Raw genomic sequence first — 17,023 nt, 5'->3', positions numbered from 1 at the left:
AAAAAAGATCACCTGTAGCCAGCAACAATAGACTCTGACCAGCTAACAACAATAGACCTCTCCTTCAACAGTTGATGTCTCCCAGCAAGATTGTCTCCCAGTAGCATAAGAGCCCTCCAACAACAACAGATCCTCTACCAGCAACAACTGACCTCCCCAGCAACAATAGATCCCCCAGCAGCCAGCATTAATAGACCCTCCAGTGCACCCCAGCACCCCTTACATTACATACATTCAGAGCTGGAGGTGCCAGAACTGCGTTCCCCCGCGTTCCTGCTGAAAAAAAGCCCTGACTGTGATGGAGCATACACCTGGTCAGGGTTCCTGACCAAAGCTCTCATGGCAGTTTTCCTTTCGGGAAACCCGGTCGTGTGTAGGGGGAAAAAGTTGCCGAGCAGGTTCTCGGTTTTCCCCTCGGTTTTCCCGGCTGACTTTTACTGCCAGGAAAACCGATCGTGTGTTCTAGGTATTAGGCCGCGTACACACGATCGGTCAAAACCGATGAAAACGGACTGAAGGACTGTTTTCATTGGTCCAAACCGATCGTGTGTGGGCCCCATCGGTCAGTTAACCTTCGGTCAAAAAAATGAGAACTTGCTTTAAAATTCAACCGATGGACGCCTAACCGATAGGTCAAAACCGATCGTTAGTATGCAAAAGCATCGGTTAAAAACCCGCGCATGCTCAGAATCAAGTCGACGCATGCTTGGAAGCATTGAACTTAATTTTTTTCAGCACGTCGTGTTTCACGTCACCGCGTTCTGACACGATCAGTTTTTTAACCGATGGTGTGTAGGCACATCAGACCATCGGTCAGCTTCATTGGTTAACCTTCGGACCATTCTCATCGGATGGACTGATCATGTGTACGCGGCCTTAGTGTCTTGCAAGCCTTTTAAGCACTGCTATCCAGTATACTCCATTCTATTTTTTACTGAACCCCAAGATTTGCAGTGCTGGAGTTCTGTTCTCTCACCCAAAATACAGGTACTGGGGCTGTTTGTGCATTCAAAGAAAACATGTTGCATGGTAGGGCGATGCTTTTATTTGCTGCTATGTTGTGTTGTCTGGCATCCTCGTGCCAAAAAGATTGACAGCTCGGCCTCCCAAAACACAGTAGCGATCCTACACGGCTCCCGCTTAATATGCTGGCCGTGACTCAAGACCTGGAGGATTTTCAAGTCTACGGCTTCCTGGTGGCCAATAATTCACCCAAGGTTAAAAAGCTGTCAGTCGACACTTTACCTAATAGAGGATAGATTTTTTTTTTTCTTGGAACCATTTAAGTATCATAGAATTATCCTGGAACAGCTAGAGTAGGGTGTCCTTGACTGGTTTCAGGTTTTCATCTGGAAGCAATGGTTGGTCCAGTCCAGAGAGAGTGGCAAGCTTTTTAATATCAGTGTCCGAAAAAAAAAATCTTGTTGCTAATGGCATCCAAATTTTTACTTTAATTCTCCCATTATAAAAGGAAATTTTTAGACCAATCCATCCAGTACCAGACCCCTGCTGCCACGGTTTCAAAGTATGCAGCTGTAACGGTATATAAATTAGCATGAAAAGAAAGCCAGCACTCGTAAAATAAATCTCCAAAAACTTTTTTTGAGGTTGTAATGCAAAAGTTTAAAGAATGGAAGCAAGCATAATGCACTGAAGTTTCAGGCCCTGATGGATCCCTTACTCAAGGTGACGAGCTAAAGAAAGGGGTCTAAAGAAACATCTAAAGAAAGGGGACCTGACTTAGTTGCTCCTGATAGGCAGCATCTGGCATCTCTGTCCATCTCTTCCTCCTCCCATCTTCATCTACATCATGGGTCTTCAAACTACGGCCCTCCAGTTATTGCAGAACTACACCTCCCATGAGGCATTGTGAGACTTTGACATTCACAGACATGACTAGGCATGATGGGGATTGTAGTTCCTGAACATCTGGAGGGCCGTAGTTTGAGGACCCCTGATCTACATGAATAGAAACACTCAACCATGCTGCCCATTCTTGTTCTTGGGCCCACCACCCAATCCTGGTGCCTGAGGAAGTCTAGAGGTGGTCGAGCCCTGCTCATCTCCTTCTCCTCCCATTCTCGTTGACATTAACAGAAATGTTTAGCCATGCTGACCATTCTTGTTCTTGGGCCCACCACCCAATCCTGGTGCCTGAGGAAGTCTAGAGGTGGTCTAGCCATGCTAATCGCCTCCTCCTCCCATTCTTGTTGATAAGAACAGAAACTTTCAGCCATGCTGTCCATTTGTGTTCTTGGGCCCACCACCCAATCCTAGTGCCTAGAGGTGGTCTAGCCCTGTTCATCTCCTCCTCCTCTTATTCTTGTCGACATTAACAGACAGAATTTTTCAGCAATGCTGACCATTCATGTTCTTGGGCCTACCACCCAACTCTGGTGCTGAAGGAAGTCTAAAGGTGGCCTAGCCCTGCTCCTTACCTCCTCCTCTCATTGTCATCGACACAAATAGCAACATCCAACCATGATAACCTTTTATGTTCTATGGCCTGCTACCCAATCCTGGTGACTGAGGAAGACTAGAGGTGGTCTAGCCCTGCTCATCTCCTCCAATTCTTACCGGCATGAACAGAAATGTTTAGCCATCCTGACTATTCGTGTTGTTGGGCCTACCACCCAATCCTGGTGCCTGAGGAAGTCTAGAGGCGGTCGAGCCCTGCTCATCTCCTCCAATTCTTACTGGCATGAACAGAAATGTTTAGCCATCCTGACTATTCGTGTTGTTGGGCCTACCACCCAATCCTGGTGCCTGAGGAAGTCTAGAGGCGGTTGAGCCCTCCTGCTCAGCTCCTTCTCCTCCCATTCTCATTGACATTTACAGAAATGTTTAGCCGCGCTAACCAATCAAGTTCTTGGGCCTACCACCCAATTCTGGTGACTGAAGAAGTCTAGAGGTGGTCTAGCTATGTTAATCACATCCTGCTCCCATTCCCATGCTGGCCATTTGTTCTTAAGGCCACCACCCAATCCCAGTGCCTGAGGCACTGTTCTTGTGGGCATGAACAGAAATGTTTAGCCATCCCGACTATTCGTGTTCTTGGACCTACCACCCAATCCTGGTACTTGAGGTGTCCTTTGCCAGACCTCTCACTCACATTGAATAGACACAGCATGGGCCAAACAAAGGGTCTAATGAGAGATACTTTATGTCGAAAACTCAAACCCTACTGAAACTTAAAAAAAGGTGTCACCTATACCTCTAAATGGGAGTGCCCACACATTACAATTTGTACAATCTCTTGTCGATTGTTAAACAACATAGTTCTTCGTAATGAGTGGGACCAGCTTTAGAAGATTGGTCCATAAACATACAGTACACATATATAGGTAGATTCAGCTAGAATGGATTATCTTTAGGTCGGCGTAGCCTAGCCTGGAGGGGGGCGTGTTGTATGGAAATGAGGCTTGACCTCACGTTTTTTGACATTTTTTTACACTGCGCATGCGCCGGGCGCCCACATTTCCCAGGGCGCATTGCGGCTAAGTACGCCGTACGGGCCTATTGATTTTGACGTGGACGTAAACGACGTAACTCCCAATTCGCTTACGACTTACGCAAACGACGTAAATAATTCGAACCTCGTGGCGGGAACGGCGGCCATACTTTAACATTGTTATTCCACCTCATAGGTGGAATAACTTTAGGCCGCCTAAGGCCTTACGGAAACAACGTAATTCTACTGCAGCGGCCTGACGTACGTTCGGGAATCGGCGTAAAAGCTCATTTACATAATCTACGCCGGCCGCAATGGAAGCGTCACCTAGCGCCCATCCGAAAAATTGCAAGCTAAGATAGGCCGGCTTGCGCCGTTCTATCTTAGCTTTGTTTGAGCGTATCTCTGTTTGAGCATACGCTTAAACATACGGCAGCGTAGATTCTGAGTTTTGAATCTACCTATTAGACTTTTTAAAAGCATGCAGTGTTTGATTTATTTATTATATATTTATTTAATGATGGGGCGCAAAATAAAAAGGGATGCTATCTCTTGGGGGGGGGGGGGGCAGCCAGGAGTGATTTAGTAAAACTTGGTTCTACTGACTTAACTATATTTACATTTTAAACTGAATAGGTAATTTTACAAGGTGAGGCTTTACATATACTTTAAAGCGATTGTAAAGGTTCTTTTTAATTTTTTTTTAAAATAACAAACATGTCTTATTTACCTCCACTGTGCAGCTCTTTTTGCACAGCGTGTCCCCGATCCTCCTCTTCTGGGATCCCACGACGGCTCTCGCGGCTCCTCCCCGCAATAGATAACCCCCTCTGGGAAGCTCGCTCCTGAGGGGGTTACCTTGCTGGCGCACTCCCATGTCATACACTTGGAGTCCATCGTGTATGACTCGGCCCCGCCCCCAGCGGCCACGTCATTGGATTTGATTGACAGCCGTGAGAGCCAATGGCTGCGCTGCTATTGATCTATTAAATGAAGAGCTGTGAAGCCGTGGAGAGAGTGAAGTGGGTTCGCGCCCACGGAAATTTGAGGCTCAGGTAAGTAAAACGGAGGGGAGGGGAGCCGGACACTGCAAGTGTTTTTTCACCTTAAAGGGGTTGTAAAGGTTTGTTTTTTCTTTTCTAAATAGGTTCCTTTTAAGCTAGTGCATTGTTGGTTCACTTACCTTTTCCTTCTATTTCCCTTCTAAATGTTTTTTTCTTTGTCTGAATTTCTCACTCAGTCTTTTGGTGGTATTTGATCACCTCTGCGGTTTTTAGGTTTTGCTCTATAAACAAAAATAGAGCGACAATTTTGAACTACATATTTTTCGTTAAAAAAATCGCAATAAGCGTTTATTGATTGATTTGCGCAAAAGTTATAGCGTTTACAAAATAGTGGGTAGTTTTATGGCATTTTTATTAATATTTTTTTTTACTAGTAATGGCGGCGATCAGCGATTTTTTTTTTTTTCTTTCGGTACTGCGACATTATATACTATAAAAATGCCACTGGCAGGGAAGGGGTTAACACTAGGGGGCGGGGAAGGGGTTAAGTATGTTCCCTGGGTGTGTTCTAACTGTAGGGGGAGTGGCCTCACTAGGGGAAATGACTGATCGCTGTTCATACATTGTCAGGCATTTCTCCCCGGTCCTCGCTCTGTAACGAGCAATCACGGGTGCCCGGCAGCGATCACCGGGCACGGGAGTCAGGGACGCGCGCGCCCCTATTGGCTGCCTGGCGAGGTGACGTATAGCTACGTGCTCTCGCCCAGCAGAAAAATATTGTTTTTTTTTCAAAATTGTCGCTCTATTTTTGTTTATAGCGCAAAAAATAAAAACCGCAGAGGCGATCAAATACCACCAAAAGAAAGCTCTATTTGTGGGGAAAAAAAGGACGTCAATTTTGTTTGGGAGCCACGTCGCACGACCGCGCAATAGTCAGTTAAAGTGACGCAGTGGCGAAAGCTGAAATTTCACCTGGTCAGGAAGGGGTATATGTGCCCAGTAAGGAAGTGGTTAACGCATAGGATGCATTAAGGTGAAAAAACACAAAGGTTTACAACCCCTTTAATTACCTGGATGCCTCATCACATCTGTATCACAAATCCTAAAAATGTATGTTTTTTTTCTCATATAATGATATATTGGTATAAGCCATTGAAATCCCTCCTTTAGGGCTTGTTCGCACTTGCTTTGGTCTCTGAAGAGCGATCCACATTCGGAGAGCATTTGGCAGGGGGTGAGGAGGCGTTGCAACGCCCCTTTTCAATGCCAGCTGTAGCCCCTTCTACATTTCAAGTGGTTGCAGGGTACTCATCGAAAAAGCAACCGGGGGAGGGGGGGGGGTTATAATTCCTGCTATGATGTGTGTACACCCCTGGCCGCTGCCTCTAAAGGTGTTAGCGATTGGCGGGCAGTAATGCGATTGGGGGGCCCTCATGTCCCGGGGCCAGCTGTGCTTTCAGTGCCGCCGGTTTCCAGCACAGATAAAGCCTCATATAATGGAGCCATTTATTCCATTGTGCATACAGCTGTTAGCCATCATCCGTGCATGGCTTCCATAGAATAGGGCTTGGGGTTGCTACGAGAAAATAAAACCACACAGATTATGGTTAAGCACGATGAAAGGAACCCTTCACTTCCTTTTTAGCCCACCTTTACCATAACCTGCCTAGTTATTCACTTGCAAACCACGAAAAAAAAAAAATAACATTTAACGGAACTCCATGCTAATATTTATGTGGCTAAAGAGGCCCCAAAAAAAAGGCAAAAGCAGCCCTGCTTTCCACAGTCCTGGGCTCAATTCCCAGCAGGGAAACTTGCCTTCCCGGAATATGTAGGTTCTCTGTTGGCTTTCAGAGACAAGGGCTGATTTAAAAATGTCTATTGGCCAGATTCAGGTAGACGTGCCTAACGTTAGGCAGGCGTAGCGTATATCTCATTTACGCTACCCCGCCGTAAGTTAGAGAGGCAAGTGCTGTATTCACAAAGCACTTGCGTCCTAAGTTACGGCGGCGTAGCGTAAATGTGCCCGCGGCGTAAGCGCGCCTAATTCAAATTGTAAAGAGGTGGGCGTGTTTTATGTAAATAAAGCATGACCCCACGTAAATGACGTTTTGAACGAACGTCCGTGGACGTATCCCAGTGCGCATGCTCCAAATCACGTCGCAAATAGTCAATGCTTTCGACGTGAACGTAACCTACGCCCAGCCCTATTCTGAATCGACTTACGCAAACGACGTGAAATTCGACGGCGGTTTCCGACGTCCATACTTAACATTGGCTGCGCCATCTTTTTGGTGGATTATCTTTACGCCTTACGTAAACGGCGTATATCTTTACTGCGACGGGCAAGCGTACGTTCGTGAATAGGCGTATCTCACTGATTTACGTGGTCTAGGCGTAAATCAGCGTACACGCCCCTAGCGGGCCAGCGTAAATGGGAAGCTAAGATACGACGGCGCCGGCGGTCGTATCTTAGCTACATTTAAGTGTATCTCAATTTGAGAATACACTTAAAGCGGGAGTTCACCCATTTATTTCTTTTTTGACCTTTTCCCCTTAGATTCCTGCTCGTTTTGTCTAGGGGAATCGGCTAGTTGTTTTAAAATATGATCCGTACTTACCCGTTTTCGAGATGCATCTTCTCCGTCGCTTCCGGGTATGGGCTGCGGGAATGGGCGTTCCTTCTTGATTGACAGTCTTCCGAGAGGCTTCCGACGGTCGCATCCATCGCGTCACTATAGTCGAACGTCGGTGCGGCTCTATACTGCGCCTGCGCACCGACGTTCGGCTTCTTTCGGAAAATCGTGACGCGATGGATGCGACCGTCGGAAGCCTCTCGGAAGACTGTCAATCAAAATAGGAACGCCCGCTCCCGCAGCCCATACCCGGAAGCGGCGGAGAAGATGCATCTCGTAAACGGTAAGTACGGATCATATTTTAAAACAACTAGCCAATTCCCCTAGACAAAACGAGCATCCATCTAAGGGGAAAAAGTGTCATGTGCGGGTGAACCCCCGCTTTAAGCGTATCTCAATTTGAGAATACACTTAAATATACGACGGCGCAGATTCGGAGTTACGACGGCGTATCTACTGTCATATCTCTACGTGAATCTGGCTATATGTTTTTATGCGCTTTGAGCGCCTTATATAGAATTTATTTTTTTATAAAGCTTTTTTTTTTTTTTTTTCTTGCATTAAAAAAAATGAAATAAAAGATGAAAAACTATTTCTAAAAAGGAAGGTCTAGAAGCTGGTGTGCATGTAGCCTGACCCCATATTCTAAAATAGAACCTTTTTGATAGAAGCTCCAAAAAGAAGAAGCCTCTGTGATCCTTCAGGATCCGTCACCTCCGCTCCAGGCGATCATTTGTGCACCTTCTCGTTGGTGACCTTGGAAGAGTTAATGGCAGAGAGAATTTAGGATGTATTATTGATGGATCATGGCTAGTGAAGCCTGGCTTTGCGCTCTCTCTCTCTCTCTCTCTCCTCCTCTTTGGCTCTCTTGAGGATAGCAAGCAAAGAGCATAGCTGAACTGTCTCTCCCTGACCCCTGTCGTTGGCATTTCAGAGCTCCTTGCTTGCTATTCCTGGCACAAACAGGCAGCCGCACACTCATCCAGCGCGCACACACAAGCAACGCACACGAGAGAGCGAGCGAGAGAGAGAGAAAGGGGGGCACGCCACCTTCTCCCCAAACAAAGGCTGCCGTGCCAGCAGCATCTCAGCACATCTCGAACCCCCCGACCTGATGTCTCAATAGACACTGTCAATGAACCCCCCCCTACCACCACCACCACCACACACACCTCCCCTCTCTTCCCTGCTAATGCTGTCTGCTCTCACACCCCTCCTTCTTCTGCCTCTACATTTTCAGGCTGGATGCTACAGCGGACGGTCCTAATTACCTCTCATCCCCAGTGGTTTGTGAATAATCACCACTGAGAAGGCTTTGAAGGCTTGCTGAGGAGGATGAAAAATACGAATGGTACCATTTTTCACATCTTCGCCTCCTAAGGACGTACCCTGGTCACCGTGCCCTAAGAGAGAAGCGGACGGAGCCAACGACCCAGGTACCCTATTGCTATATTGTCCTATGGAGGGGAGGGGGGGGGGTTCTTGTTCCATGTCTATATTCAGTAAAGCATCTCGAAGAGGCATTGACGATGTGCAGTAGCCTGTAGCAACCGGTCGCTGGTTGAAGGGTCCGCCAGGATAAGGGAAAGTGATTTGATTATTGGTTGCTGTAGGTTACTGCACTTTGCTTATTGTCTTATTAAGAAAGGGGGGCTTAAAGTGTATGGGGTGATCGGTCTGTTGTGTTGGGGGACAAAGTCAGCTCTAGTAGATGCAGATCCAAGTTATGCGTTTTTACTCCTGCTGGGGAAAGTGGTCAGTTTTATAGGTGCCCAACTGTGGCGATGCATGTAAAAGGACAGGACCCCGAGGATGGCACCTGCACTATGATGGTAATCGGAGGTCTGAGGTCTCTATCTAGTTCATTAGGGTCTGGTATTGTGCAAAATTCATAGATGGATACTGTAGATGGTTGATAGATGGATAGATACTACCTTGTTAACAAATGCAGCTATTATGAAATAGAGAAGCTTATTTATATTATCGTACATAGTTTTGTTTTTTTTAGATTGTAAGCTCTTTTGACTTTTTTTCCAAATGAACATGATGCATAAACTGGACATTACCAGACTTTGGAACCCAAGGAGCCTCCTGCCAATGGATAACAAGATCGCACTTGTTCTGCGAATAGAAGAGATATTAAAAGCATAGTAATTTAGTAATTTTCTCTTTAAATATACAAGGCACCCCTTTCCCCTTAAAACCAAACAGGCACCTGAATACGAAGGTTAAGTGGGGTGCACAGTAACTCATGGCAACAAGACCGTCATCCTTCCTTGTTTTGACTGCTCGTCGCGGGTTGCCGTGGGTAACCGCACTGCTCAGATCCTGATTGGTCTTTGCAGCGCCTTATTGCATAAGCCTTGTTAATCTCTCGGTCCATCGATAACTGGTTGTGCATTGTTATTGATGTAGGGCTGGCGAAAGATCATTAGGGCAGATTGGCGATTAGCAGCTGCGGATGTGGGCAGTTGCTTGGAAATCTTCCTACAGTGATTAGTTTGGGTATCAAGCTGTCTTGTTCTGAATGGTCGGCTGCTTTTCTTTTTTTATTTTTTATTTTTTGAGGGAAGGTGTCAGAAATGAGTGACAGGAGGAAAGAACCTTGCAGGTGAGATTGTGTTGCTACAGAAACCTACTGTAATACGCACATGCGAGAGATTCTTGGAACCTTCCGCAATGTCCATTTCTGAGTTTTCCTCCACGTCTGGCACTTGTATGAACTCTCATTTAAGGGGGGCACACCTCTGCAGTACCTGGATCCAGATGTGTTGGACTTTAATAAATTCTTTGGTGAGTGGGGGTAAATTTAAGGGTCGAGGAACCCAAATCCCATAAGTCAGTTTTGGGGAGATCTCAAGGGGTTGAGCTGATCAGTCATGGTTTTATATCCCTTGGGGCTCCGTCAATGAAGTCTCTACACCTGTGTTGTCAGGTCCACCCATCCGTTGTCTAGATTATCTATGGAGTGTCAAACTCCCTGTGCGTCACTTCGTGGCAGAATGGGGCAGAACTGTGATCTCCAGTGGGGAACTCCCACCACTCTAATCCATAAAAAAATATAGAAGAAGCCTGCTTATGATTCAGCCTAGCAGCATTCACCCAAAACGGACATATCGGCATTGGATGGGCTGCCCTTTCATCTACTGATCATCAGTAACGTCACATAAAAGCAGGTTATCATGATCCGCTTTTTCTTTCCATGGTTATGAGCTACTGCAGTACTTGTACTGAAGGTTATAAATAAATAAGTTTCTGTTTTATAAAAGAAAAAAAAGATACCTGTGCATGGTTACTCATAGAAGAATTCCACATGCCTCCTTATCTAGGTTTACTTAGCTTGAGGAAAGTCAGACTTGGACTACATGAAATCTGACCGTTGTCACAGTGTCAGTTACCTGACCTCATGGTGATGAGTGGTCTGGGAAGCAGAATGTGCCATCACCATGATGTCAGGTAACTGACAATGGTCAGATTTCATGTAGTCCAAGTCCGGTTTTTAGCTCCAAATAGATACCTTTTTTGGAGATGAAAGCCGGTCTTGGACTAGGAGAAATCTGACCATTGTCAGTGTCAGTTACCTGACCTCATGGTGATGGCACATTCTGGACCTCTCATACACATTGGTGGTCTGGGAAGCAGAATGTGCCATCACCATGGACTACATTAAATCTGACTGTTGTCACAGTGTCAGTTACCTGACCTCATGACGATGGCACATTCTGCTTCCCAGACCACCATTGTGTATGAGAGGTCCAGAATGTGCCCTCACCATGGACTACATGAAATCTGACTGTTGTCAGTGTCAGTTACCTGACCTCATGGCGATGGCACATTCTGCTTCCCAGACCACCATTGTGTATGAGAGGTCCAGAATGTGCCCTCACCATGAGGTCAGGTAACTGACACTGTGACAATGGTCATATTTCTCCTAGTCCAAGGTATCTATTTGGAGCTGAAAACCGGACTTGGACTACATGAAATCTGACCATTGTCACAGGGTCAGTTACTGGAGCTCATGGTGATGGCACATTCTGAACCTCTCATACACAATGGTGGTCTGGGAAGCAGAATGTGCCATCGCCATGAGGTCAGGTAACTGACACTGTGACAACGGTCAGATTTCATGTAGTCTATGGTGATGGCACGTTCTGCTTCCCAGACCACCAATGTGTATGAGAGGTCCAGAATGTGCCATCACCATGAGGTCAGGTAACTGACACTGTGACAATGGTCAGATTTCTCCTAGTCCAAGTCCGACTTTCATCTCCAAAAAAAGATATATATTTGGAGTTAAAACCCGTCTTGGACTACATGAAATCTGACCATTGTCACAGTGTCCGTTACCTGACCTCATGGTGATGGCACATTCTGCTTCCCAGACCATCATTGTGTATGAGAGGTAAAAAAATGGGCTCTAAAGTTTACATTACACTTAATCATAGGGCTCTGTTATTGATGCTGCTATGTACATTTTTAGAAGCTTGGAGACCGCATGTGTAACTGAAAGCAGAAGTAAACCCATCCATAAAGCCGTTACCTTTCCGGCACGTGCTGAAAATGTAACACTCCCATTGGTTGTGCTCTCAACCAAACTGTCAAACCATTCAATGGCTGGTGTCCTAACTGATCACATGGCAGTTGTAGATTAAACAGAGGCCAAGATGGCAGCTTCCTTGGCTGAAAACGATAGGAAGGTTTACTTCCACTTTAAATGTTACTTCTTAATGGGAAACTTGAGCTTGGCACGATGAACACAACCATCAGAAGTCCCATTCACACCAGAGATCCTCCATCACATCAGAAGCCCCCCCCTATCACATACCACATAGCTTGGCACGATGAACACAACCATCAGAAGTCCAATACACACCAGAGGTCCTCCATCACATCAGAAGCCCCCCCTATCACTTCAGAGGCCCCTATCACGTCAGAGGACTTCCCTTCACAATAGAGTCCCCCAGGCTCTTTTTCTCAATAAAAAAATGTGCAGGAACTTCCTTCTACCGAGACACCCCTTGTCTCCTCCCGCGACCCACTTCTGAACACCATCCCTTGGTTCCGCCCACAACCCACCTCCCAATGCCACCCCTTTTAGAAAATACAAAACCCAAGCATAATTTTGTGGTGTTAAGAAATTTATATGGAATGTGTTAATGATAACAACAAAAGCAGTAAAATAAATCGCCTGCCGCCAGGAACAATAGACCCCCCCCCCAACCCACAATTATAAATCTGTGGCGGCAATAATAGATTCCCCAAAAGCCAGCAACAATAGACCCCACCCCCTCAAAAGATCCATCCCAGCAACATTAGATCCCACAGAAGCCAGCATCAATAGACCTTCCAACACACCCAGCACCCTTTGCCATTACATACATTCAATGCTGGGGGTGCGAGAACTGCAAGAAAAAGCCCCAGAGTCCCCCCCATCACATCAAAATCATCCCTATACATCAGAGGCCCCCCCATCGTCACAGGGTCAGAGCCTCATCACATTGGCATCTCCCCAACACATCAGAGCCCCCATAATCACAGAACACCCCCCCCCCCACTATCGGGGTCCCCTCATCCAGGGCAAACTGTTTCTTGTGATTTCCGCACCCTGGGGGAACCCCTATGGTGCCATGGCGCCCTGGATGAGAAACAAAGGCATGATTTAGTCAATAGTCAGGGTAGCAACTTTCAGACCTCAGCTTCAAAGTCGTTTTCAGATAATGGGGTGGATTCAGGTAGGGGCGCGAAATTTAAACGGCGGCGCAGAGTATCGTATTTAAGCTACGCCGCCGTAACATACAGGAGAAAGTGCTGTATTCACAAAGCACTTGCTCCGTAAGTTGCGGCGGCGTAGCGTAAATCCCCCGGCGCAAGCCCGCCTAATTTAAATGATCTGGGTAGGGGGCGTGGATCATTTAAATAAGGCGCGTTCCCGCGCCGAACGTACTGCGCATGCGCCGTCCCTAAAATTTCCCGACGTGCATTGCGCTAAATGACGTCGCAAGGACGCCATTGGTTTCGACGTGAACGTAAATGACGTCCAGCCCCATTCACGAACGAGTTACGCAAACGACGTAAAATTTTAAAATTTCGACGCGGGAACGACGTCCATACTTAACATTGGCTGCGCCTCCTAATAGCAGGAGCAGCCTTACGCCGAAAAAGCCTTAACGCAAATGACGTAAAAAACGAACGCCGGGCGCACGTACGTGTGTGAATCGGCGTATCTAGGAAATTAGCATATTCTACGCCGACAACAACGGAAGCGCCCCTAGCGGCCAAAGTTATATTGCACAATCAAGTTGCTTCGGTGGAGGAAGCATATTTTTTCAGCGTAACTGCCTTTCTGAATCGGCTTAACGCTACGCGGGAGCGAAATTCAAACTACGGCGGCGTATCTGGAGGATACGCCGCCGCAAAAGGTACCTGAATCTACCCCAATGTCGGTAAATCCAAATGGGGCAAAGTCAAATAAACCTGGCCAATTATAGCAGATTAGGAATGCATATTCAAATTCCGGCATAAGCCCAATTCTGTGGTCCTTTTTAAGATATGTATGAATATGAGAGGGGTTTGTTCTCGAATGAAACTGCAGTATGAGTATTAAATGGTTTGTTGTTGGACAGATTTCTTTGCAGTTGTAGATGTAAAAATGTATGGAACGATTCTAGTTTTTTTTTTTTGTATGCCTTTGTTATTACTGTGTGTTTTTACTACTCTTGGAGCTCTCCTTTAATTGGTTTGGTCACCTACTATTTATGCCGCTTCCTCCGAGATACAAGGGCTTAAAGGGGCAGCACCACATAGAGGAGACTGGATGCCATTGCTCACCCTGGCAACCAGAATGGATCCAAAGTCCATTAGAATAAAAGCATATTGCAATGTGATTTAATCCGGTGCAACAGAGACGCTAAGAGCAAATTTACTGATGCATGCGATACGGGCCAAACAAGGAGTCACGTGACACCCTGCCGGAGAGCACAGGGAAAATGATGTCATGCGCCGATGACACGTTAAGTGGCTCCTTTATCATAACCGTGCAAGCCCTGTCAGAGAAGGAGATTTAGGCAGCTGCAGTTTGTTTTTAACGGTGTCATTGAAGGCATAGTACAGTACAGCTCTACAAGGACTGTTCCCTTTGGAGAGTGATTAGAGCGGGGCTAGTGCAGAATTGTGTAAAACCTAAGCCAGTGGACAATTTTAAAGGAGTCTGTCATACCAAAACTGGTCTGGTACTTTAGTCCTTGCGAGATGCTGCATGTGAAGGCACTTCATTTTTGTATGTTTAAATTTGCACCCATTTTATACATTTTTTTTTTTTTTTTTTTTGCACAAATTTTATACATTTTTTTTTTTCACAAATTTTATTCCTTTTTTTTTTTTTTTTGCACAAATTTTATACACATTTTTGCACAAATTTTATACACATTTTTGCACAAATTTATACACATTTTTGCACAAATTTTATACACATTGTTGCACCAATTTTATACACAAATTTTTGCACACATTTTATACACATTTTTGCACACATTTTATACACATTTTTGCACAAATTTTATACACATTTTTGCACAAATTTTATACACATTTTTGCACAAATTTTATACACATTTTTGCACAAATTTTATACACATTTTTGCACAAATTTTATACACCTTTTTGCACAAATTTTATACACATTTTTGCACAAATTTTATACACATTTTTGCACAAATTTTATACACATTGTTGCACAAATTGTATACAATTTTTTGTGCACACATTTTATAAAAAAAATTTGCACAAATTTTATACAATTTTTTTGCACAATCTTTATACAACTTTTTGCACACATTTTACTATAACAACAAATTATAGCATATGCTAATACTATATAAATGCATATAAGACAGAATTGAGTTCATTGGTGTGTCAAAATCTCTGGGTACAAGGAGCCATGTGCGACAGATTTCATTGTGTTTGAGAGATAATAGGAAGAACCTCAGTCATAGACAAGGGTACCAGCGGACTTTGAAAATGTGGTTGGAGTGCATTCGTTTAACACTCAGTGCATGATATACAATACTCCTCAACAGCCGAAAATGACATGTCAAATTAAAGTTGAGAAGCGGCGGGGGGGCGCTGCAGACAGTGACATGTCACATTAAAGAGGGGGTGTTCTGCTGTGCTGTCGGAAATTACATCTTACATTAAAGTGAGAAGCGGGGGGTGCTGACTTCTTACCTCTTCTCCCATGCAGCCAGCGAGTTGAGAAGCAGGGTGAGGGGCCAAAAATGACTTCTCACCATGCGGGGCCTCTAGTAATTTGGGGGGCCCTCCACAGCTTTGCGGGGCCCTAAGCGGCTTGCATAGTGAGCCTATAGGGTGGATCGGCCCTGATTATATACATTTAGGAAAGAATCCAGGCCTTTCTTAAAGCAATCTACTGAGCTGTCCAGAACCACCTCTGCAGTCTGTTCCACATTTTCACAGCTCTTATATTTGTACATGTTGATCATCTCCCCCCTTAATCTCCTCTTCTCAAGAGAGAATAAATTCAGTTCTTCTAATCTTTCCTCATAGCTGAGCTCCTCCATGCCTCTTATCAGTTTGGTTGCCCTTCTCTGCACTTTCTCCAGTTCCCTGGTATCCTTTTTGAGAACTGGTGCCCAAAACTGAACTGCATATTCCAGATGAGGTCTTGCTAATGATTTTAACAGGGGGGCAAAATGATATATCTCTTTCTCTGGAGTGCCTACCTTAATACAAGAAAGGACTTGCTCGCTTTTGAAACCACAGCTTGGCATTGCATGCCATTATTGAGCTTATGATCTACCAAATACTACTGATATCAGCAGGAGGAATAGTTCCCCATTGTTGGTATCAGCAGGAGGAATAGTGCCCCATTGATGGTATCAGCAGGAGGAATAGTGCCCCATTGTTGGTATCAGCAGGAGGAATAGTGCCCCGTTGTTCGGTATCAGCAGGAGGAAACGTGCCCCGTTGATGATGGTGGAAGCGATGATGGCCCATAATTAGTGTCAGTTGAAGGAATAGTGCCCCAAGAGCAAGCAAGGGGCCCCATCTGGCTGAGCTCTGATGAAGAGGCCTCTGCTGCCTTGAAACGCGTCAGCCGGCAGTGACATACCTTCTCCCCCCCCCCCATCTGGGATTGCGGCTCAAAGGTTATCTATCATCATACCGTTGTTGACAAGCCTTTTTACTATCTCGTTTGTGAGTAGTTTTATTTTTATTTTATCCATTTATTAAACTGTCAAACGGTAATACACTAGGCTGGTGCGCCTTTCTTTTTCTTCCCTTTGGGCCCCATCTGGCCCCTGGGCCATATTTTGGAGACCACTGTGCTAGGTGGTTAAGAGGTTCACCTCTTACTGTCTAGCTTTTACCAATATGTGCTGTTTTAGGCCTCATACACACGATAGGTTAACCAGAGGACAACGGTCTGATGGACCGTTTTCATAGGTCAAAACCGATAGGTTATTTAACCATCGGTTAAAAAAAAAGCCAACTTGCTTTAAATTTAACCGATGGATTCCTAACCGATAGGTCAAAACCGATCGTTAGTAGGTACGACAATCGGTTAAAAATCCACGCATGCTCAGAATCAAGTCGACGCATGCTTGGAAGCATTGAACTTAGTTTTTTTTTTTCAGCACGTCGTTGTGTTTTACGTCACCGCGTTCTGACACAATCGGTTATTTAACTGATGGTGTGTAGGCGTGACGGACCATCAGTCAGCTTCATCGGTTAACCGATGACAACGGTCCTTCAGACCGTTCTCATCGGATGGACTGATCGTGTGTACGAGGCTTTACAAGCTCATTGCTTTTCTCTTTATGGTGCTGCCCGCATTCTCCACCAAGTATTAAGGGGGCCAGGTTCAACTGGTATACCATCCACAAAACAGGGGCAGTCCAAACAAAAAGTTTGCT

General features: G+C 45.4%; 1 protein-coding gene across 1 annotated transcript in view; it reads left to right on the top strand.

Annotated features, from left to right (window-relative positions):
* The window catches only part of RAI1 (retinoic acid induced 1), a 253,274-nt gene that overhangs the window by 99,726 nt on the left and 136,525 nt on the right, over positions 1–17,023 (top strand). Inside the window, exon 2 of the mRNA XM_040356343.1 lies at positions 8,332–8,527. The gene's annotated coding sequence lies outside the window, so the exon portion shown is untranslated. The remainder of the gene's footprint in view (positions 1–8,331; positions 8,528–17,023) is intronic.

The sequence above is a fragment of the Rana temporaria genome, chromosome 6 (genome assembly GCF_905171775.1).
Source record: "Rana temporaria chromosome 6, aRanTem1.1, whole genome shotgun sequence".
Classification (NCBI taxonomy): Eukaryota; Metazoa; Chordata; class Amphibia; order Anura; family Ranidae; genus Rana; species Rana temporaria.
This window is presented reverse-complemented; position numbering and strand designations above follow the sequence as displayed.